General features: G+C 44.0%; 1 protein-coding gene across 1 annotated transcript in view; it reads left to right on the forward strand.

The window, feature by feature from the left end:
* MINK1 (misshapen like kinase 1) overlaps positions 1-25663 on the forward strand; it is a 1658622-nt gene that overhangs the window by 625550 nt on the left and 1007409 nt on the right. The gene's annotated exons all lie outside the window — the stretch shown is intronic.

The following is a 25663-nucleotide window of genomic DNA, read 5'->3' on the forward strand; positions in this document are numbered from 1 at the left end:
CTGCTGGTTGTACATGGGGATTTCAGCATTACATTCCTAACTGCCTTTCAAGCTTGAAATTCAATCTAGCCTTACATTGCAGATGTGCAGTGTTGAAGTCAGAGTTTGAGATGGACAAGATAAAGTCCTGTAAAACATGGCTGGAAAACAATGAATTACGACATGGAGTAAAGAACCATAGAGAAGAGAAGAATTATAATTGAAGCAAAGATTTCTCATAAAACGCACATCTCCAGTAAATTCAAACAGACCCATTCCCATTTTTTGCCCCATCAACAAATGGAGCAAAAGTTTGCCTGTTGAAGCAGATGCACTGCAGTTAACTTGCTGTTACCTCGGACCCCAGGCTGAAGATATTATTCACTTATCTGGACAAATGAGCATGCTTGAGATTTCATCATAACTGTAGAGGTTTTTGGTCAGTTTCCGCTTATTCTTAATAGTAGTCCTGAGTCTGCACAAAGACGGTTACCAGACTCTGTTAAAGCCTCATTGTACACCATCTTTTGTTTATCTGTCATAGTCAATAGTCTGTACCTCACTGTCATTTGTTTGCCAGATTGTTTTGAAGTTGGGCACCCCATGGCCAGCATGCCTGTATCTTAAGAAATGATTCAAGGTCACAGAGTGGCACTGACTGCAAGCATTTTCTTTTTGAGCAATCTTGAGGCATCCTGCAAGAAGGCTATCAGTAGTTTAGTTTGACTGTTAACCATTAAGTGTTTGAGGCATCAGTAGAGGTCTTAGCTTTATGTTAAGCCATGCAAGAGGAGGTGTCAGCTTAGTGATATAGAGGGATAAAGCCCTGACTGTAGCAGGTGATGTGAAGTCAACAAGTCAGTTGGTATGGACCAACATATTGCTAGTGGCAGTGAATGGCTGATACTGTTTCACCCACCTTGGGGGTTGGATGCATCTATCCTGGTACAGTGTTGGCATCCACTGAGGGGAGAGAGGGGGGGGTCCATCATTGCAGTTTATGAGGCCAAAGTCATGCACTTGGCTGTGTTAGACTGCATCCCCATAACAGCTTTCTTACGTCATATGTTGGAGTTTGCATGCCAACAATATATGAAACTTGAGTGCATTTAGCAGCTACTTGGGAGGGCTGTACTGTGAAGAGCCCTTGTCCCTCTTTTAAGAGAACCAATGGACATGGCTGTGACATTAACTAGATGGTAGACAGGCATGGTATGACAGAAAAAAAGTATTCAGAAAAACTGAGAGGCGTCAGATGAGGTGCTGGCTGCAGCAGTAGTATGATTGTACCAGTGGTGAGAGTTGTGCAGCCTGCCAACCAGAGTCAGGGAATAACAGAGATTTGGTTTAGGTAAGGGTAATTCATAACTAGAAGCAATTTCTTTCTACTTCAGAGTGGGGATTTGACAGAATAAACTGCCTTTAGAAATCTGGTAGGAAACAAAATATTGTAAGCTAGTGTGGACTTGGGTGTTAGAAATATGGTATACCATGCTGGGTCTGATTGGAACAAGGCTTTCAGTGATCTTATCTGAAGCTCTTGGCCTAAGAAATGCATTGTAGTAAGAGACGGTGCATTTTGCATTTTTTCCTCTCCTTTTCTGTGCTGGTGCTGGAAGAGAATAAGTAAAAACAAGGAAAAGGCCAGTTTTTTTTTGTCAGTCATAGTATGCCAGCAGTTCTCTGAGCAGTGTGATCTGTTAGTCACTTTGTAAGACCACTGTTCATTCAAAGAGTGTGCATTTAATGATTTGTCATTGAGGAATAGTATGAGTTCATGCAGTAAGTGGGTAGCAGACATTACCAGGAGTTGGGATGGTCATTGGGTTTCTCCAGAAGGTGATTTAGGCTCCTCAGTCAAGTCTACTGTGGTAGACAGTAAATGTGACAACTTGTGTTACTTAACTTGATAGCATGCCATCTAGAACCTAAGTAAACAAATTGCATGTGTCCTCTGCTGGAGTTCAAATCTTAAAATTTACCAGCAGGTAACATTTTTTACCAGGTTTAGGGTGGCCAAGCAACATTTGTTGAGCCAACACCCTTGTCTTAGTATTGAATTTTTTTTTGACAGGCTTGCAGGCTTATACTGTAGTCAGTGTATCAGTCATAGCCTTAAATTATTTCAAACACTTTATTGTGCCAGCAATCTTTGCTGAAGCAAGCGTGCAAAAAGATGTGCATGGCTGCCTTTCATCTCTCAATCTAATGGATGATTGTCTGGCTTGTAATGGCCGCATGATGAATTTTGTAGTGGAGATTAGCATTTTGGATTTGAGTGGGTGTGATGTATTAAAAATTAAACAGTAATGCTCAAATAGTTTTTATTTATGCATTGTTTTTTTGTTTAGGTTGAATGTCTGTTATATAAGTACTTGACATTTAATTGGTTTGGATAAGTCGGGCAGTTTTATAAACTTCAGAATGTTATAACATGCAAATCTTCCAATATGCACATCTTGTATTTCAGAACGTTTAATTCATTGTTTGAGAGTTGATGACATTGTATTCTGTTTAGTACTTTAAGATTTCAATTAGCTGTTTAATGAGTTGTTAGATAATTAGTAGATGTAGTCTCCTATAAAATCAGACTTAACTGTGAATTCTTTAATTCTGATGAAAGTACTTAACTGTGGATTAAAAATACATAAAATTCTTTGCCATCAGTGTGTTGGATTTTTTTCTGTTTCAGTTGGCATTATGTAATTTAAAAAAAAGCTGTTTATGGGGACAGAGCTGCTGAGAGGAATGGCAATAGCATAATTTTAGAGTTCTATGTGCAGGATATATACATTTCATGTAAATGAGTGTTAATTGTGACAGCCTGGGCATTTGGACATGTAAATTAACACCAGAGAAAGAAGTGGAGCTATAAATGCCTGCAGTTGAATTTTATGAAGCACTTCATTACTTGTGGTTACATCATGGCAGCACCCCAGCATGTAACTGGAAGCCAGACATGTTAACTTGTTTGGTCTCCCAAATTTTAACTGACATCAAATATTTGAAATTGCTAGTAGCCAGCAGTAAAGAGCAGCTTCATTGAGTGCCAAAGTAAGGTTTTTAGTCTGCATTCGTGCAGACTCCAGTCGCATCTAAAAACTGCATGTGGCAGTAAGGGAGCAGTAAAAGGCCCATAACATGCTGTGTATGAAAGTCACAGACCTAGAGGATAGACATTGCCACAGTAACCTATGTCTGGGTTGACTTATGAGAAATGCTGCACATCAGAGACTTATCCACTTACAACATAAACTATCAACTGTCGCAGGACTAGAAAACATAATTGAGCACCTTTTCGAAGGAGAATCATCCTCCCTGGCAAATATCCAAACTCTTAAATGACAAGGTGGCATAACTGCAAAAACTAAGGTGGGGAGAGTTTCTGATGGACAGATGCAAGGTGCATCTTTTTGACTTCTCACAACAGACTACTGCAAATAGAATTTCTTTGCGTCTGTGCAATCATAATGTTAAAAGAATGAGCTCCACACCCCCGCTATAACCCAGCCTTATTAAGAATTAAGTGGCATGCAAGATATTCCTTTCAATCCTCTGACTTGGCAATGGAATTTCTGCAGTGCAAATTTAATACAGGAATCATTTAACAATGAAGCTGGACCCAGTGTGAATGTTAGTTCATTAACCTGAGAAAGGAGCACGCTCCCAACACACCCATGGAAGTTTGCTTCCATTTCCTCCACTCAAGTTCAACACCACCCACTGACCCTGATCTCTGTTGGTGGAGAAATGGAGGAGAATTTTAGTGAAAGTCCAAAAGGATCTGTAAACCTCCAGCAAGCGAGCAGCTCTTCCAAGATAGTATATAACCCCTTGGGGGTTCTACAGATTAACCTGGTACTAGCTTGCTGGCAACCCTTTCCAACACCGAGAGGAGAGGGCTTGGCCGTAGCAGATAAGCCATTGTCACAACCTGTTAGGGAGCACAGTGCATTTCAGCTGCTAATTGGTATTTTGGATATTAAAAAAAAAAGGAACAAAATGAAAGAAAACCCTCTGAAGAAACATGCTGATGTTCTTCATCCCACATTGCTGCAGTCCTAACACTTGGGTAGTCCGCTGTCCCTCGGTCGGCCCGAATATCAGAGTATAAGGCTGACATCGGTCAAGGCGCATTTGACTGACATCAGAACGTCAGGGTACAAATGCGCATGACCGACGTCATATCCTCAGTCTTTTTTGCCGCATGGTCCGATGCAGAAGCAGTGTTGCAAGTGCCGTTCGGCGTTCTGAAATTTTTCGAATTCGGAGTTTCAGACCGAAGTCAGAGTTGGTTAAGTACCCCGTTGGGGAATATTTTGGTTTTTTCTTGCCTCAGTGGTTTACCGGATGTCAGAAAAAGTGAATAACTGTATTTCTTGTGGGAAACAGATACCGCATAGGGATTACCATAATTTGTGTATTCCTTGTTTAGGACCTGAGCACGACGTTGTTGGATGCCGCTTTTGTGCTAGGTTTAATAAACGCACTATAAAGCGGAGGTTGGATTGTGCATGGTTGGTCTTTGGGAAGCGGTGCAATTACAAAATGCCGTTGGATGCTCCGACGCCGGCTTCCTCAAAGAAGCGCAAGGACAAGGCAGTTAAACCTAGGTTAGAGGAGTTGTCCGAACCGGACGCCGGTTCTTTAGAGGCGTCAGTGGAACCGGTGGTTCCGACGGAGGCCTCTCTGGAGTCCCAGGGAGAAACTTTGATTTTACAGGATGTGGCCTCCCAGGAGGCAGGGCAGGCTGTAGGGGCTTCTCAAGTAACTGTACTCCCCTCCCTTCCTAAGGGGTCTAGGCCCTCTCTTTCTGCTTCCAAGGCTTCTCCTAGAGGCAGGTCTAGTTTAGCTTCTGTGGGGGTCACTCCCAGTTCTTCAGGTGCTGTGCCCAAGAAGCACATGCTCAAAATGGCAGAGGATTTAATTACTTTAATTAGAGGCTCTATGCCCCCTCCTGATAAGAGGCCTAGGATGGAACCTGTGTTGGGGATTATGAGCAGGCTTCGGATGTGTCTGAGTCTTCGGCTGAAGACTTGCAGGAGTATTCTCATTATTCTGATTCTGATGTGGATGATTCTACTCCTTCTGCTTCTCCTCCTGAGGATTTTTCTTTTCAGAGACCCTTCACTCCATGAGGGAGCATTTTAAATGGGAAGGCCAGGATTTCTCTGATTCCAGGAAAAGGCTTAGGGAATTTTTGTTTTTACCCCAGCATAGGCCTTTAGCTATACCTCCTGTTCTGAATGTGGTGGAAGATGTATTTGCAGAGGCTTCTCTTAATCCGGATTCTTTGCCTCCTGCTCCTGTTAAACCAGATAGGTATTACAGGGTGCCTGAAGCTCATAAGTATCTTTTTAAGAGTCCTAGGGCAGACCCAGAAACTGTTAGCCAGGGGCCTAAGGGTGTTAAGGCTTCTGTTGTCAAGAATCCGGTTCCTGCAGATAAAGAGGCCAGGGCCTTGGATAGATGGGGAAAGAAAGTTTATACTTCCACTCTAGCCATGAGAGCTTTGAATTGCCAGTTTCACATGTTGAAATATCAAAATTATCTCCTTTCTCAGTTGAAATCTAAGGTTGATGCTCTGGCGGAAGGTATTGACTGTAAAGAGTTACAAGATTTAGTGCATGTTTCTGAACAGGTGGGTAAGCATTCTTTGCAATGTGGTTTTGATGCTGTACAGGCCTCGTCTAGGGTGGCTGCCACTGAGGCAGTTCTTCGCAGGCATGCCTGGCTGAGGGATCAAAATTTATCTGACCATGTTAAAACTAGGATTTTGGATGCACCTTTGCAATCTGATGTCTTGTTTGGTTCTCCTGTTGAAGCAGTTTTAAAGAAAATGGAAGACAAGGCTAAGTCTATGCAGACTGTTAAAGATTTTTTGCAGGTTCAGCCTCCAAAGTTTAGTAGAAATTGGCCTACTAAAGGGTGGACGTATCCTTCTTATGATTCCCAGTCTAGGGGTAGATCTAGACGTGGCAGGGGCAGAGGTTAGGGCTCTTTCAGGCCTAGAACAGGGAGTTCTCCTGCACAGTCTTCGAGTGAGGGCAGGGGTCGGTCCTTTCGTAAACAGACCCAATGACCTACCTTTTCAGCTGCCAGAACCTTCTCGCCTGGCAGCACCTTTGGGAGGAAGGTTGGCACTTTTCAAAGAAAATTGGAGTTTACTTACCCAAGACAAATGGGTACTGGATATCATACATCACGGTTACAGGTTTTATTTCCATACCTTGCCTCCTTTCAAAGGCATGCCAGACATTCCTCCTCAACAAAGAATAGAGGCTCACAAGCAAATTTCACTGTTACTCCAAATAGGGGCCATACAGCCGGTTCCTATACCAGAAAGGGGCCTAGGATTTTATTCTCGCCTGTTCCTATTACCAAAGAAGGGGAACACGCAATTTTGGATTTATCTATCCTCAACACTTATCTGGACATTCCCAAGTTCAAAATGTTGACGTTGCAGCAGCTTTTACCTCTGCTGGGCAAAGATCATTGGATGGTAACTTTGGATCTCAAGGAGGCTTACCTTCATGTTCCTATCAGACTAAGTTGCAGGAAGTATCTGCGTTTTCGAGCTGGGACTTCTCACTATCAGTTCTCTGCATTGCCCTTTGGCTTATCTACTGCGCCCAGAGTGTTCACGAAAGTTCTGGCTCCAGTGATAGCTTTCTTCAGGCTAAAAGGAATACAGATCTATCCTTATTTGGACGACTGCCTGATTCTGGCTCTAGGAAGGGAAGAGCTTCTTCATCATTTGGAATATGTGATAGCAGTGCTAAGATGCCTGGGGTATTCTGTGAACGAAATAAAGTCCAGTCTAGTACCCTCACAGGACATGTGCTTTCTGGGTGTGAGACTGAATACAGCATCCCAGATGGCCTTTTAACCCTGGACAAACAAAAGAGTCTATCCCTTTACTTCCATCAGCTATCTCATCAGTCCGGGCTGACTGCAAGGACAGTCCTTCAAGCCTTAGGGTTCATGGCATCTTGTATTCTGGTGCTTCCCAATGCCAAACTGCATATGAGGAAGCTACAATGGTATCTCAAAATGTATGGACACAGCACTGCCAGGATCTGGACACTGTCATTCAAATAATACCTTGCATTCAAAAGGAATTTTGTGGTGGGCTCAGGAATGTCACCTAAACAAGGGACTCTCTGTGACCCGGCCAGAGGCGAGTCAGATTTTAACGACAGATGCCTCAGACATAGCTTGGGGAGCTCATCTAAATGGAAAGTGGATACAAGACAAGTGGCCTGCCAGACTACAGCATCTACATATCAACATGAAGGAGATGTTAGCAGTCCAGTTTGCATTAATAGCTTTCAAGGATTTACTTCTTCCAGGGCAGGTGTTGATTCTAACAGACAACACAACTGTCATGTGGTACATCAACAAGCAAGGGGAAACACATTCTTATCCTCTATGCAGGCAAGCAATGATTTTGTGGGAGACTGCTCTCAGTTTACAACTAACTCTTCAGGCAAGGTTTCTGCCGGAGCACAGAACTCCTTAGCAGATGTGTTAAGCAGACAAATCATGGATCCCCACGAGTGGAAACTGGATCTTCATGTATTTCAGAAATTGACAGTGTCCTGGGGAACTCCAGACATAGATCTGTTCGCTTCTCCACTAAACCACCAGCTGCCAAAGTTTTGCACAAAGCGGTTTCATCCCACAGCTTGGAAAGTGGATGCTCTTTCTTTCAGTTGGAAAAATCTTCATGTGTATGCCTTTCCACCTCTGCCTCTCCTCCCAAGGTTACTTCTGAAGGTCAGACAGGACAAACCAAGGATGATTTTGATAGCTCCAGATTGGCCTCGACAGCACTGGTACCCACTACTGAGAAGTCTAGTACGGAAGCCTCCATGGCCTTTGCCTTTGATTCCACATCTGTTGTCCCAGGAGGACAGTCATTTGCTCAATGTCAAACTTCACTCTCTTCACCTAACAGCATGGCATATTCTGTTTTAAACCATAGAGGGTCTCAACTTCCACAACAAGTTTTGAATGTGATTTTGGAAGCTAGAAGGCCTAGTACAAGGAAAGTGTACGCAGATAAATGGAAGAGATTTTTATTTTGGAGTGCAGCTAAGGATTTGGATGTTTCTGAGCCTGATTTAAGTGTGGCTCTTCAATATCTTACTGAGTTATTGGACAAAGGTTTGTCCTTCTCTTCTATTAAGATTCATGCTGCAGCAATTTCAGCTCACTACGATTGTGACCCACCATTGTTTTCTCATCCTTTATTCAAGCAATTTCTTAGAGGGGCAACGAATATAAGACCCCCACGAAGGGCTCCTACTCCTGCTTGGGATCTCAATTTTGTGTTGGAGAAACTCACTCTACAACCTTTTGAGCCTGCAGCTACTGCTGAGTTGAAATATTGGTCATGGAAGACTGCTTTTTTGTTGGCCATTACCTCTGCAAGAAGGGTTTCTGAATTGCAGGCCCTTATGGCAGTTGAGCCTTTCTTAATTTTCCACAAGGATAGGGTATCTTTACGTACTAATCCTTCCTTTATGCCTAAAGTGGTTTCTAGTGTGGCTTTAAACCAAACTATTCATTTGCCTACTTTTTATGCAAATCCCCAAACTAAAGGGGAAAAGATTTTGCACACTTTAGATGTACACAGGCAGTTGCGATATTATCTGGACAGAACTAAAGGGTTCAGACAATCTCAGCAGTTATTAGTTTATTTTGCTTTGTGCTCTCAGGGCAAGCCAGTGTCAAAACAAACTATTTCTAAGTGGATTGGATTTTGCATTGCTTTCTGTTATTCCCATCATGGCAAAGAGATTCCAGCTGGGATTAGACCTCATTCCTCTAGGGCTACTGCCACTTCAACAGCTTTTTTGAGGGGGGTGGCTACTAAGGATATTTTGGAGGCAGCCATTTGGAGTTCAGTGCATACCTTCTCTAGGCATTACCACCTTCCATTGTACTCTAAATCCAGGGCTGGTTTTGCCACTGCTGTGTTGCAGGGCATTCTGGCAGCTCCTGCTTCATTATAGTTTAGCCATCCTCCGTTACCTCTGCTTTGGGATTCTACCCAAGTGTTAGGACTGCAGCAATGTGGGATGAAGAACATAGTACAGTTTTGTACCTACCATAAATGTAGATGTTCGAAGATCCACATTGCTGCAGTCCAATTCCTCCCTCCTTCCCCTCTGTTGTTTGAGGTGGTTGTGTGGGTTGGGTTATCCATCTGAGGTATATTGCTTTTTTGTATATATTGTATATATTATACATATTTTTGGTGTTAGGCTACTTGGTTGTTTAGTTGTTGTCTATGGGTTTTGACCTTTCTTTTTAGGGTCTTCTGACATCTGGGGCAAGAAAAGACTGAGGATATGACGTCGGTCATGCGCATTTGTACCCTGACGTTCTGATGTCAGTCAAATGCGCCTTGACCGACGTCAGCCTTATACTCTGATATTCGGGCCGACCGAGGGACAGCGGACTACCCAAGTGTTAGGACTGCAGCAATGTGGATCTTCGAACATCTACATTTATGGTAGGTACAAAACTGTACTTTTCTCTTATCCAAGTCAGTCCCATCTCTGCTGAGAAGTGTGCAAGAAGGTGTGGATACTGTCCTTTGAAGTACCTACTACAATTGAAGGAAGGATCAACTGTGGTTGTCACTCTGTCAACAATTTTGGTTTTGTTAGATTTATAAAAAAATCTCATTCTTATTCTAGGAGCGAATTTACTTTACTTTCTACTTGGGTTGCTATTTTATTTAATGCGTGAGGGCTGACCTCAAAGTTAGAGGAATGTTCTAAAACAGTTTGTAAAGAAACGTATAATAATTGATGTTCATCGTGTTTCACTGTTGCAGTCATTACACTTGGGTTATCCTGCTGGCAGGCTATCCGCAGTCGGCCTGAATTCCAAAGTCCTGGTCCGGCGTCGGTTGCTGTCGCCGCTTCCTGATGTCAGTGCGCCAGGGGTATAAAAGATGCAGCTGACGCCCGAAGCAAAAGCAGTTCGCAAGTGCCGGTCGGCCGACTCCTGAGATTTTCGAAATTGAATTTCAGATCCAAAGTCTTCAATAAAGCTAAGTACCCCGTTGGGGAAACTTTTTTCTTGCTCCAGACCGATGTCAGAAAAAGTAAAAATTGTATTTCTTGTGGGAAGCAAATACCTCATAAGGATTTTCATTCTTACTGTATTCCTTGCCTAGGCCCTGACCACGATGTTGCTAGTTGTCGGATTTGTGCTAGATTTAACCAATGCACGATTAAGCGTCATTACGATTTTGCTTTTCATTATTTTGACAGAAGGTTTAACTATATAATGCCGTCTGAACAACCGACGACCGGAATTCATAAAAAACGCAAGGATAAAGACAAGGACAAGCATCCAAGGTCCAAAACCGATGACAGCCTCTTCTAGGCCACTTGCCGGTTTGCCGGTGCTCAGTGAGGTGCTTTCGCAGCCCCTGACTCCCCCTACCTCAGAGCCACAGGCTGCCTCTGACTCCCACGTGGAGGCAACTAGGCCTCTGGATACTCAAGGTATTGGTCCTTCGGAAATTAATCCCTCAGATGGGTCCGGAGCCGCTGAGCAGGCATCGGCTTCTGAGGGTGTCGTCAGACCTACACAACTTTATATAAAGCCTACTTCAGCATCCAAGACAAAGTCTAAAACAGTTTTAAAGACAAGGAAACAAGTACAGCATTCTCCAGGGCAGACTTCTATGCCTAAGAAACAGATGCTCAAAATGGCCAAAGACCTAATTACTTTGATCAGGGGTTTCCATCCCCCTCCTGATAAGAGGTCTAGGCAAGACTCTGATTCCTCTTCAGAACAGGGATGTTCTATTCCTCCCTATGATGATTCTGATGCTGAAGATTCCATTCCTTCAGCTTCTCCTCCTGAGGACTACTCATTTGGGGAAACCCTGCATACCATGAGGGAGCATTTCCACTGGGAGAGCCAAGATTATTCCGATTCTAAGAAAAGGCTTAGAGACTTTCTTTTACTTCCTCAGCACAGACCTCTTGCAATTTCCCCTGTTCTAGACATAGTAGATGTATTTTTAGAGTCCGGCCTATCTCCAGACTCTTTACCTCCTGCTCCTGTTAAGCCGGACAGATACTGCAGGGTCCATGACTCCCATAAATTTCTTTATAAAAACCCTGCTGCTGACCCAGAAACTATTTCACAGGGTCCCAAGGGGGTCAAGGCTGCTACTGCTAAAAACCATGTCCCCTCGGATAGAGATTCTAGGGCTCTGGACAGATGGGGGGAAAAAGGTTTACACTTCTGCTACCTTGGCTGTAAGGTCGTTAAATTGTCAGTTTCATATGCTTAAATATCACCAATACTTAATGTCTTTGTTAAAACAAAAAATGTTGACAAATTCTGAATGTTCTGAGAACAAAGATTTGCAGGACTTATTGCATGCAGCTGAACAAGTGGGAAAACATACTTTGCAATGTGGCTATGATTCACTGGAGGCCTCGTGCAGGGCCGCTGTCACAGGTTCTGTTAGAAGGCATGCATGGTTAAAAGAACAGAATCTGCCTGATCATGTTAAAGCAAAATTATTGGATGCTCCATTACAGCATGATACTTTGTTTGGTGTTAAGGCAGAACAGGTGTTGAAGAAAATGGAGGATAAAGCTAAATCTATGCAGGCAGTAAAGGATTTCTTACAGGTACAGCCACCCAGATTTAGCAGGAACTGGCCCTCTAAGAATTGGTCCTTTCCAGTGTCAGACAGACCACAAAGAGGCAGATTCAGACGCCCTAGAGGCAGGCAACAGCCCCTGGGCTCATACAGGCCCAAACAATGGGGTGTTTCTACCTCCAAAAGCAGAGAAGACGAATCACAGCCGTACAGAAAACAGTCCCAGTGACTTCCCTCTGCCAATGCCAAGCGCTTATTTTTTGGCAGCACCCTTAGGGGGAAAGCTAGCACTTTTTTCACAAAACTGGCACAAGATCACCCAGGACAAATAGGTCTTAAATATAGTCTCTCAGGGCTACAGGTTCCACTTTCACACCCTTCCAAAGGCAAAAAGGTATGCCAGACCTGCCACTCAATCAATGGGCAGAGGCACAAAAACAAGTTTCATCTCTCATGGACATGGGGGGGCTATTCAGCCAGTGCCACAACAAGAGCAGGGACAAGGATTTTATTCAAGACTTTTCTTAGTACCAAGAAAGGACAAAGCCTGGAGACCATTTCTGGACCTGTCTATTCTAAACACTTTGCTGGACGTCCCAAAATTCAAAATGTTGACTCTACAGCAGCTTCTGCCCATGCTGGACAAGAAGGCTTGGCTTGTAACTTTGGACCTTTGGGCTTTGGACCTCAAAGAGGCATACCTGCATGTCCCAATCAGACAATCTTGCAGAAGATACCTCAGAGTTCTAGCTGGCTCAATGCACTACCAAATGTTCATCGTGCATACAGCTGCAGTCATAACAGATGGGTTCTCCTGCCATCAGGCGGGTCCTCGGTCGGCCGAATTCCAAAGTCTAGGTCCGGCGTCGGTTGTTGTCGCCTCCTCCCTGACGTCAGTGTGCCAGGGGTATAAAAGAACCAGCCGACGCCATTTTCTTCAGTCTTTCTTGCCGCGCGGTGCCCGAAGCAGAAGCAGTTCGCAAGTGCCGGTCGGCCAGCTCCTGAAATTACGAAAATTTTGCAACCGAAGTCTTCTTGAAAGCTAAGTACCCGTTAGAAACTTTTCTTGCCTCAGACCGATGTCAGGCAAAGTTAATAATTGTATTTCTTGTGGGAAGCAAATACCGCATAAGGATTTTCATTCCCTCTGCATTCCTTGCTTAGGCCCAGACCACGACGTCTCAGTCTGTCGTTTTTGTGCTGCATTCAACAAACGCCCCATTATGCGTCGGGCGGAGTTCGCCCAGCACTATTTTGGCAAAAAATGTAACTATATTATGTCGTCGGATACTCCGACTCCAGTTTTGTCTAAAAAACGCAAAGACAAGGACCAACATCCGAGGTCCGCGGCCTCTACCGACACCACGCCAAAGCCGACTACAGGTGGTCCGGTTCTCAGCGAGGCGCCTACGCAGCCCCTGCCTACCGACGACACTTCATTGGCGTTGTCTTCTGTGCCCGAGGCCGCTGGCTCCTCGGCCCTCACCCCGACTACAGATACCGAAGCCACTCTTGGTGGTGAATCTCAAAATGTAGGCAGGTCTGCCTCCTCTCAAGGTGTCTTCAGACCTTCCTCTTCTTTTTCTATCAAGGCTTTCACTAAGTCTAAAGCAGCCATGCATTCTAAGAGACAAGCTCCACAGGGCCCTTCTCCAGGCCCCATGCCTAAAAAACAGATGCTTAAAATGGCTGAGGATTTGATTACTCTTATCAGGGGTTCTCAACACCCCCCCCGGACAAAAGGCCCAGAGCGGAGGAAGAATCCCCCTCCTCTGACCAGGCCTCCATTATTTCAGATCACTCGGATGAACAGGAACATTCCTACTCCCCTTTTGAAGATTCTGATGCAGAGGAGTCCATTCCCTCTGTCTCCCCCCCAGAGGATTACTCATTTGGGGAAACCTTGCATACCTTAAGGGAACACTTCCACTGGGAAGGCCAAGAGTACTCAGATTCCAAGAAAAGGCTTAGGGATTTTCTCTTGCTACCCCAGCACAGGCCTCTGGCTATACCTCCTGTCTTAGACATACTAGATGATATGTACTCGGAGGCCTGCCTTAACCCGGATTCTTTACCTCCAGCCCCAGTCAAGCCTGACGGGTACTACCGGGTTCCTGACTCACACCAATTTTTATACAAAAGCCATGCGGCTGACCCAGAAACCATCTCACAGGGCCCCAAGGGAATTAAGGCCTCCTGCTAAAAACCCATTACCTTCCGAGAGAGATTCCAGATCCTTAGAAAGGTGGGGAAAAAAGGTATACACCTCGGCCACCTTAACCATGAGGGCATTAAACTGCCAGTTCCATATGCTAAAGTACCAACAGTTTCTGTTATCACAGTTGAGAAGTAAAATGTCACAACCTGAACAACCAGACTTGAAGGAGTTGCAGGATTTGATGCATAGTGCAGAACAAGTGGGTAAACATACCTTGCAATGTGGTTTTGATGCTCTAGAGGCCTCATGTAGAGCTGCTGTTACAGGATCAGTCATACGTAGACATGCCTGGCTCAAGGAACAAACCTTACCAGATCATGTCAAAGCTAAATTACTAGATGCCCCTCTACAAAAGGATGTATTATTTGATGTTAAGGCTGAGGAGGTATTAAAGAAAATGGAGGAAAAGGCTAAATCAATGCAAACAGTGAAATATTTTCTACAGGTACAACCTCCACGTTTCAGTAGAAATTGGCCTTCCAAAAATTGGTCCTTTCCAGCCACGGACAGACCCCAAAGAGGTAGATACAGGCGCCCCAGGGGCAGAGGGCGATCTCAAGGATCGTTTAGAGGCAGACAATGGCAAGCTCTTACACAAAGAGGTGGTGAGGATAGTTCGCAGCCATTCAGAAAGCAAGCCCAATGACTTTCCCCTTTGCATGCCAAGCAAGGCTCAAATGGCAGCACCCTTAGGCGGAAAACTGGTATTATTTTCAAAAAATTGGCATATTGTCACAAAAGACAAATGGATCCTGGACATTATAAACAGAGGCTACAGATTCCATTTTCATACCCTTCCAAAAATGAGAGGCATGCCAAACCTGCCACACAATCAAAGGGGCAGAGGCACAAAGACAAATTTCAGATCTCATGGACATGAAAGCTATTCAAGAGGTACCTACTCATGAACAAGGTCAAGGTTTTTATTCCAGACTATTCCTGGTACCAAGGAAGGGAAAAGATTGGAGACCTTTTTTGGACCTATCCATCCTAAACACATTTTTACTTGTACCAAAATTCAAGATGCTCACATTACAGCAGCTTCTTCCCATGCTGGGCAAGGAGTCTTGGCTGGTAACATTGGACCTCAAGGAGGCATACCTGCATGTCCCAATCAGACAAAATTGCAGAAGATACCTCAGATTTCTTGCAGGTTCAACCCATTATCAATTCTCTGCATTGCCCTTTGGCTTATCTACTGCCCAGAGTATTCACGAAATGCCTGGCATCAGTAATTGCCTACTGCAGACTTCAAGGGATACAAATATACCCATATTTGGACGACTGCCTGATCCAAGCGGACAGCAAGCACATACTTCTGAAACATCTGGCCTTTGTAATAATGTTGTTGAATTCTCTGGGATACACAGTCAACAAAAAGAAATCAAGGCTAATACCCTCTCAGAAAATAATTTTCCTGGGTGCCAACTTGGACACAAACACCCAGATGGCCTACCTCACGCCAGAGAAGCAGGGGCAACTAACTCAATACTTCAGAACACTAGCAAATTTCACCAGGCTGACTGCAAGGAAAATCCTGCAGGCTCTGGGATTCATGGCATCTTGCATCCTACTAATCCCATGTGCAAAGTTGCATATGAGGAAACTTCAATGGTACCTGAAAAACCTATGGTCTCAACACAGCCACAGTTTGGAAACAATAATACCACTAATTCCATGTCTTCAAAAGGAATTTCTGTGGTGGGCTCAAGCATGCCAAACAAACACAGGTCTCCCATTCTGCAAGCCTCAAGCAAATCAAGTTATCACAACAGACGCCTCGGACTACGCCTGGGGGGCGCACATGACAGATCGGTGCATTCAGGGCAAATGGTCCCAAAAAGAAAAGCACCTTCACATCAATCAAAAGGAAATGCTAGCAGTAATAAATGCTATTATAGCTTTCAAAGACCTTCTGCATCCAGGTCAGGTATTGATAAGGACAGACAACACCACAGTAATGTAGTACATAAACAGGGAGGAACCCATTCATACCCCTTATTGGCCATGTCACTTTGGAACATGGCTCTGGAATTACAAATCGAACTTCAAGCACAGTACTTGCCAGGCAAGGAAAACACGCTGGCAGACAACCTAAGCAGAAATATGACAGATCCACACGAATGGAAGTTGCATCCTCGAGTTTTTACAGAGATAATTCAAGCATGGGGAAGGCCAGACATGGATCTCTTTGCCTCCCACAAAAATCACCAATTGACAAAATTCTGCTCAAGGACTTTTCATCCACAGGCCTGGAGAGTGGACGCTCTCTCTTTCAGTTGGACAACAATGATAGTTTATGCCTTTCCACCTCTTCCTCTGCTGCCCAAAGTTCTATTGAAAACCAGAGCAGACAGACCAAAGATGATTCTCATTGCTCCAGACTGGCCAAGACAGCACTGGTACCCACTCCTGAGGAGCCTGACGCATTCCCCTCCATGGACCCTACCTCTAATGCCTCTTCTGACTCAGCACAGCTTCAAAAATCTTCACAGTCAGCTGAAAACACTCAATCTGGCTGCATGGAAGATTCCTTAACATCACAACAGACCCTACTCTCCAAGGAGGTGCAGGATGTCATTTTGGAGGCCAGAAGGCCGTCTACTAGAAAAGCTTACTCCGCAAAATGGAAACTGTTTTGTGCCTGGAATGAGAAAAAGGGCCAGAATCCTGGAAAACTGAATTTAGCTCAAATATTACAGTATCTAGCTGAGCTGCTAAGCAGTGGACTTTCATTCTCCTCCATCAAAATCCGTGCCTCAGCCATTTCTGCAGAATACAACACTAATCCACCTTTATTCTCTCACCCAACTCTTAAGACATTTCCTCAGAGGGGCTAAAAATATAAAACCCCCAAGGAAACAACCAATACCTGCTTGGGATCTCAATTTCATTCTAGAAAAGCTGACCTTGCCTCCTTTTGAGCCAGCTGCCTCAACAGATTTGCAATATTTGTCGTGTAAAACAGCTTTCCTTCTGGCTATCACCTCAGCTCGTAGGGTATCGGAACTACAAGCCCTCATGGCTGTGCAGCCTTTTATCTTCCATCAGGACAGAGTTTCCTTACGAACCAACCCGTCATTTATGCCAAAGGTGGTATCCAGGGTAGCTTTGAATCAGGCTATACACTTACCTACCTTCTACCCTAATCCTCAAAACAAAGGGGAGAGACTACTACATTCCTTGGACATCCACAGACAGCTGCGTTATTAATTGGACAGAACAAAGCCTTTCAGAAAATCATAACAGCTCTTTGTGTCCTATGCTATAGGAGCTGAAGGGAAGCCAATTTCCAAACAGACAATCTCAAAATGGATAGCCCACTGCATACGCTTTTGTTTCTCTTTTCATGGTAAAACTGTACCTGCAGGCATCAGATCTCACTCCACAAGGGCCACAGCTACCTCTGCAGATTTCCTCAGAGGAGTTCCTACCAAAGATATTTTGGAAGCAGCCACTTGGAGTTCTCTGCATACCTTCTCCAAGCACTACCACCTACCATTATACTCCAAAACTAGAGCAGGCTTTGCCACTGCAGTCTTGCAGGGCATTCTGGCTCCTCCTAGTTCTACCTATTGCCTACCACCCCTTTCTTAGCTTTGGGATTCTTCCCATCTGTTATGACTGCAGCTGTATGCACGATGAACATAGTACAGTTTTGTACCTACCATAAATGTAGATGTTCGAGTGCTAATACAGCTGCAGTCCAGGTTTCCCTCCCTTCTTCCCCTCTTGGGACATGCCTATTGGCTAACACCTCCTCATACAACCTGATTGGGGTATTCTTTTATGGTGTATTTGCTTGCAACTACTGTATTTTGATTATATTGCATTGCTTTTACACAAATTTATGTATTGCCTTCCTTCTGGGGGCACCTGACATCTGGGGCAAGAAAAACTGAAGAAAATGGCGTCGGCTGGTTCTTTTATACCCCTGGCGCACTGACGTCAGGGAGGAGGCGACAACAACCGACGCCGGACCTAGACTTTGGAATTCGGCCGACCGAGGACCCGCCTGACGGCAGGAGAACCCATCTGTTATGACTGCAGCTGTATTAGCACATCTACATTTATGGTAGGTACAAAACTGTACTTTCTCTGCACTGCCCTTTGGCTTATCTACTGCACCCAGGGTCTTCACAAAATGCCTGGCACCAGTAATTGCATTTTGCAGACAGAGGAATTCAAATATATCCCTACTTTGACGACTGCCATATTCAAGCAGAGACCAAAGATATTCTACTACAGCATCTGGCGTTTGTAAAAAGATTACTAATTTGCCTAGGGTCCACAGTAAACGAAAATAAATCAAAACTAGTACCCTCTCAAGAGATAATATTCCTGGGTGCAAGCTTAAATACAACTGCCCAGATGGCTTATCTCACACCAGGCAAACAAAAGCAACTGACTTCTTACTTCGAAAACATGGTAACAAAGACCTAGTTATCTGCAAGAAAAATTCTGCAGGCTCTGGACTACATGGCATCCTGCATTCTACTAATTCCATATGCAAGACTGCATATGAGGAAACTACAATGGTATCTAAAAAGTGTTTGGACTCAACATTGCCACAGCCTGGAAGCAGTAATTACTTTCATTCCCTGCCTGCAACAGGAGTTTCGATGGTGGGCACAGGCCTGTCACCACAACAAGGGACAGCCATTCACTTTACCCACTGCCAGGCAGACACTAACAGATGCATCAGATTATGCCTGGGGGGCGCACATGGCAGGAAAATGTATTCAGGGCACATGGCCCACAAGCCAATTACATCTTCATATCAATCAAAAAGAGATGCTAGCTGTACAAAATGCCCTGACAGCCTTCAAGGACCTACTTCATCCAGGACAACTGCTGATAGACGGACAATACTACAGTCATGTGGTACATAAACAAGCAAGGGGGCACACATTGCTACCCCCTCTGCAGACAAGCCATGACTTTGTGGAACACAGCATTGACTTATCAAGTACACCTGCAAGCACAATTCCTGCCAGGAAAGAAAAATACTTTGGCAGACGAACTAGGCAGAAACCTCATGGATCCTCACGAGTGGAAACTAGATCCACAAATCTTCAGCATGATAACAGGGAAATGGGGATGTCCAGACATAGATCTATTCACCTCCTCTCACAACTGCCAGCTACAGAGATTCTGCACTCGGACTCATCACAAACAAGCCTGGAAATTGGACGCCCTTTCATTCAGCTGGAAAGCCCTTACAGTATATGCCTTCCCTCCTCTGCCTCTCCTCCCCAAGGTACTCCTAAAGGTCAGCAAGAGAAGCCAAGAATGATACTGATTGCCCCAGACTGGCCACGCCAGCAGTGGTACCCAATCCTAAAGAGCTTGTCTCAAGGCCCAGCCTGGACATTACCTCTAATTCCTCATTTGCTGACCCAACAGAACAATCAGATCCTGCACAGCCAACTCAGAACCCTAAACCTGGCTGCATGGCGGATAATGTAACCATTCAGAACACATATCTCTCTAAAGCAGTTATGGATGTTATTTTGGAGGCCAGGAGGCCCAGCACCAGAAAATCTTATGCAGAAAAATGGAAGAGATTCTGTGCTTGGAACCAGGCGCAGGGAATTGACACGCTTGTACCAAATATTCCTCAGATTTTGCAATACCTAACTGAGATGCTGGACAAAGGCCTATCCTTCTCATCAATTAAGATCCATGCCTCTGCCATTTCAGCTCATTACAATACGGACCCACCTATCTTTTCTCATCCCTGCTAAGACAGTATCTCAGAGGGGCCAAAAACATAAGACCCCCAAGTAGAACTCCATTACCTGCATGGGACCTCAATTTTGTCTTGGAAAAACTCACACTGCCTCCTTTTGAGCCAGCCAATACAGCGGAGATAAAATACTTATGGAAAACAGCTCCTCTCCTAGCAATAACTTCAGCAAGAAGAGTCTCAAGAGTTGCAGGCAGTAATGGCTGTGGAACCTTTTATTATTTTCCATCAGGTAGTGTCCAGTGTGGCTCTTAACCAAACAATATATTTGCCTACCTTTTATCCAAACCCACAGAATAAGGGGGAGACTTCTGCATTCTTTGGACATACACAGACAGCTACGCTTTTACTTGGACAAAACTAAAGCTTTCAGAAAAACTGAACAACTCGTAGTGGCATATGCTGCAGGTTCACAAGGAAAAGCTATCTCTAAGCAGACTATTTCAAAATGGATAGGCCACTGCTTTCATTTCTGCTATTCACAACATGGCAAATCAGTGCCCAAGTGCATTAGGCCACATTCTACCAGAGCAGCAGCCACATCAGCAGCCTTCCTCAGAGGAGTACCAACCAAGGACATTTTGGAGGATGCAACCTGGACTTCAGTGCACACTTTTACAAAGCACCACCATTTACCTCTTTACTCTAAATCCAGAGCAGGCTTTGCCACTGCAGTTCTGCAGGGCCTCATAGCCACTCCTAATTCTATTTAGGCCCAGCCACCCAACCTCAGCTTTGGGATTCAACCCAAGTCTAATGACTGCAACAGTGAAACACTATGAACATATTACAGTTGTGTACCTACCATAAATGTAGATGTTAGAGTGTATTCACTGTTGCAGTCCAGGTTACCCTCCCTCCATCCCCCTTTTTTCATTGTTGGGACTTATCTGTACCCCTCTATTCTATACAACCTATGTGGTGTATTTGCTTGTAGATGAAGGTTATGTGCATGCTTTTTTATGATCATAATATTTTTAGCCTACCCTTTTGGGGGCACCTGACATCTGGGGCAAGAAAAACTGAAGAAAATGGCGTCGGCTGCATCTTTTATACCCCTGGCGCACTGACGTCAGGGAAGAGGCGACAGCAACCGACGCCGGACCAGGACTTTGGAATTCAGGCCGACTGCGGGTAGCCTGCCGGCAGGATAACCCAAGTGTAATGACTGCAACAGTGAATACACTTGAAGATCTACATTTATGGTAGGTACACAACTGTACTTTATATTTACAAGAGCTAAAGATTGTTGAGAAGCATAAAAGATTTGTATTCCTTTATGGGGAAGCCATGGGTAGCTGGTTTATTTCTAATATCGAAGACAGGGCTTGCTATATACGAGGCAGAGAAACTAGGATGGGCCATAAGAGAGAAGCTAACAGACACAGAAGGGTGCAGGAATATGATTAAAGTTCACACAGAACAGTGGTATTGTGTAATATTTACAGCCGCATTGTAGATGCCGTAGTGTATTTCACTATCCCATTTGGCTAACTGCGAGCATTTAACAATAAAGGGCATCCAGAACTATTGGGGAAAGACTTTAATGTAGCATTGGATTCTGTTATGGACAGATCAAATCTAAAGGCAGAATTGCACAAAAAATCTGATTCTTAATGAAGAATTTGGGACTATTTGACATTGCCAAGCAGTTACATGGAGGCGAACCAGATTACACTTTGCACCTGGCAGTCAAGCAGGGAGGTGGGTGGATTACTGGCTTGTGTCAGGAATCAGGGAAGTCCATTAAGAAGCATGGCCTGGACACACTCTGTCTCTCAGCAGTAGGGATAGAGTTTGACTTTGGAAAGGGCTGAGACTATGAAGCTCCAACATGGAGAGCTTATCCTTTAATTTTTCATGATCAACAAATGAAACCATATATACTTGAGCAGCTAACTAATCTTAACTTAAAACAATCCTCAAGTATGCCCTCATTCACCTGGTGGGAATACTGTGAGGGGGAGCTGAACTATATATGCACAGCAGCAACATGGTAGTGGACCTGGCTTCTAGTATTTTGAAATTTGAGAATCTAGTACATTGACTTTGGGATCAGTATAAACAGTCAAGATTTAAAGACAAAGATGTATTAAAATACTGTAAAATAGCTAATCAAGAGTTTTCAGAAGTTTAACTGGAAAGATTACAGTTGTATTTAAAGAAGGGCTTGCTACAGGCATGGGCAAAATAGGTAACAAACCAGACAAGCTGCTTGCTTTACAGACTGAAGCGAAGGTGAATGCAGCAACAGGTTCTCGCCATTACAAAAGAATGCCAGACTATCATGGGCTGAAAATTGATGGCCAGTAATTTTGCAGCCTATTAAAGGAGGTTGTACTCTATGCCTGATCATCCCAGTCAGGGAGAAGTCAAGTAATTGGTTATCTTCTACTCCCCTAAAGCAGTTGTCCTTGAGCAGTAAAGCCCAGGGTGAATGGAAAGATGAGCTTTAACATAAGTCACCATTGCTAAAAAAAAAAATATATATATAAAACCGACTCCATTCCTGCAAGCCCTTCTCACCCTGGAGGTCATTGATATGTGTATTGAATGAGACATGGTTTGAAATGGAGGAGAGCTCTCTGGTTGTGCAGGGTTATAACCCCTTCCACACGTTTAGACCATCTAGTTCACAGGAGGGCAAAAAAGGTGGTGTCTTTCTACTTCCAAAAAAAGACTCCTATTAAGGCTTGTGAAGCAGCATGGTGCACTAGAGCTTCATGTCCAAATAACCATCTGAAAGTTCCTGTACCATACATTCGCTAGCTTTAGAGCACAGTCTATGACAAAAAGCCACAATGCCGATCTACAGGAACTGGATTCACTCTATTTTAAACCCAATACTGTTTTCTTAGGTGATCTTAACTGTCCAACTATAGACTGGGAAACCTACTCACCACTAGTACACACAGATTCCTAGACTTTGTCAATAGTAGTACCCTGGAATGATTAGAGTTGGATCTTGCTCTTGCTAATAGTGGTGCATCTTGCACCATCCATTGTGTATCTTCAGCATTTGTTGGGTCTGACCATAAAGCAGTCTTCAAAGTAAAACTAATACCAGAGATCCTTTTTGTCTGAGGTACCTTAAGAAATTTCTTAAGACAAGCTCCCTACTCCTGTGATACATTGGCAAGTTTCAAATCCCCACCAAACCCATTTAACTGTATTGAGTATGCAGAAATGTACACCACCACAGTTACCACCATGTAAAGAGCTGCACAGATGCAGCTGTACCCTGTCGGTACAAGCAAACCCACATGCTGGAAACATAACATCCACAAGTATTTTAAAAGGAAAATAATTCTGACCAAAAGTAAAAGAAATTCCCAATATTTTGGAGTCCTTGTCTCTGAAAACAATGATGCAGGAGCTTAATAAACTCCACTAAAGTAGAGTTTGATGCTAAAATAGCTACCAAAGTCAGACCATCTCAAAATTGTAATCTCAAAAGCACAACACAGCAATGTGCTGAGCTGATTGTTTAAGATGTTATCTACACTGATTGAAGATGTAACAAACCTCCTGGCTGATAAATTTAGCTCTGACTTTACCCCTCTCTCTCCTCTGCTTGTCCCTCCCAACTGTCACACAAGACCAGGTCATAAAAGTGCTAGCAAAAGCTAAAAATACTGCACCAATAAGTCCTGCAGTATTCCTGGAGGCAGCATGAAGCATGATTTAGCCACTCTCCTAACACTGTTCAATCTCAGCCGTCTTACAGCTTTTGTACCAAGCAGATGGAGAACAGTTACAGCCATTTCCCTGCTTAAGAGAAGACTTTCCACAGACCCATAAGTCTGACCAGCTTCCTAATGCAATGCAAACAAAAGGATGAAGGCAAAACTTTGCATACTACATATCTTGACCTGGCTGAAATTTTGACATGGTTCCCCGCTCAGGCATATCCAAAAAGCAAAATGAACTGCAAATATATCCGTGTCACCTGCTGGATTGCCAGATGTCAGAGATAAGGATGCAGATAAAGTAGTGGATGTTACTGCCACAGAAAGACCAGTCACCAATGGAGTCCCCCTGGGGTTCTGTTCTGGGACCACTTCTGTTTGGCATCTACTTTGCTGAAGTAAAAGCCAATACAAAAGGGCTTTGGCTGACTAAATGTGCAGATGGGTGCAAGCTAGGAGCAGTTAAATCCCCAAATGACTTAACCATCCTGCAAGAAGGCTTGTCAGACTGGTTCCAAAGTCATGGACTGAAACCAAAAGAGAAATGCATTATTGTATCCTTTAGGAAGTAATGTACCACATTGACAAAATGCCCCCAAGAGTTGACAGAGTTGTTTGGGTTTTGAGAATTTGTGGACAGTGACCTAACTTTTGATCAGCATATCTTTTGTAAGAAAGTCTTGTATTGTATAGCTTATAAATAATGGGATTGTCTAGATCTAAGGATGTCACTAACCCCCCCTTTATTCAGGCATCATTAGGCCAGTCATTGAAAATAATGCCCCCTTTGGCATTTATCTCTTCAGACACATGCAGCAAAAGGAATGCTCAGACGTACCTTTCTTAAAGGATATAAGGCCTAAACATGTCCTATATAGAATAACACAAAGCGCTGTAACTAGTCTGTATCCTACAGACTGCTAATAGGTAACCTGCGTCCGGCTTACAAGGCATCCTCTGACCCATTACTGATTGATTTATTGCACATCAGCAAGTCAAATGGCATCACAAATACTCTATAAACCTTTTCTGAAAACTGAACAAAATTGTGTGGAGGGAGAAGTGCATCTCCGAGGATAACGTTGCTGTGGAACAGGTTGCCTGTCCATATTCAAGCGCAACTTAGATCTGTGAATCAGGAATAGAACATTTACCCCAGGTCTTCTCCCCCTGTGCTGTTAGTGGACAGAGGTAGCTCTTAAATGCTTTTTCTCATGCTTGAGCCCCCTGGAATTACCTATGGTATGATCCCAGTTGCTCATATTAGGAATAAAATATAAATATCAATTATGAGATGATTAAAGCCAGTCTATAATCAAATGGGAGAGGTTATTTCTAGCACAAAAAGGGAAACTGTCTAGGCTTAAAATGGTGCACAAAGGCAGGTAGCCAGTACTTGCCTATGAACATAGAAAATCTGTTCTGAAGTAAAGCACCTTTGCCCAATGGCCTGTCAGAGAAACCACTATCTCAGCATCTGTTGCAGGTATATAACAGTGTCCTTCTATTCTAATGTTGCAGTATTCTTTACATGAAGGAATCTCCGCCATGAGTGACCCGATGTTCAGCCAGTGTGCAAGAGCTTTTAAGTACTACTAGTATGTGAGACATCACACAAATGGCTTAGGAAAATGTCAGCCATAAAAGTGACATCCACACATGCACACTTCAGAACTTCTCTGTCCCAGTCCGAATGCCATATTCAATCGTCTGATATGTTCGCCTGAGTTGTTTGTTGCTGGTCTTCTTTTCAGATAAGTGCCCCATTGAGTTCTTTCTTTTGCTACTTTCTGTGATGATGGTTTCATATCATCCAGGAAGGGCAAGTGCCAATGTGGATGACAGATTCCACACGAGGTTAGCCATGACCTGTGTCTTTTGTTTGGGGTCTTGGCACGACCATACATCTTCCTCTATTTGCCAGGCCTTTCTCCCTAAGATCCTACTTGGCAGTTTTTCATCCCTTAAGATTTATTTTGAAAATTAGTGACTGAAGCAGTTAGATAGGAATATTTTGGAGGATACGTCTGGGACTTCTGTCGATCCTGTGAAGAGGAAGGCCAAGAAGCCAGGGCCTGAATCTCCAGCTGCACCTTCTATCTCTGAGGTCTTTTTCAGTGCCCATGAAGACCTGGCTGTTGGCTTGGGTTCTTCACATCAGATGCTGGCAAGGAATCTGCCTTAGGCAGTCCTCAGAGGCCATGTAGACATCCACATTGGATGGACAGGGGGAACCAAGGCTCATTATTTAGGAAGGCCTTAGGAGTATCCCTATGATACTAGACGGGGAGGATATTCTGACTAATGCTGAGCGCAGGCCTATGTCTGGTCCCTCCACTTTCCATCAGGCTGATAGATTTAAAAAAAAAAAAAGGGCAGAA

This window comes from Protopterus annectens, chromosome 7.part0, assembly GCF_019279795.1.
Source record: "Protopterus annectens isolate FY-2018-M chromosome 7.part0, PAN1.0, whole genome shotgun sequence".
NCBI lineage: Eukaryota > Metazoa > Chordata > Ceratodontiformes > Protopteridae > Protopterus > Protopterus annectens.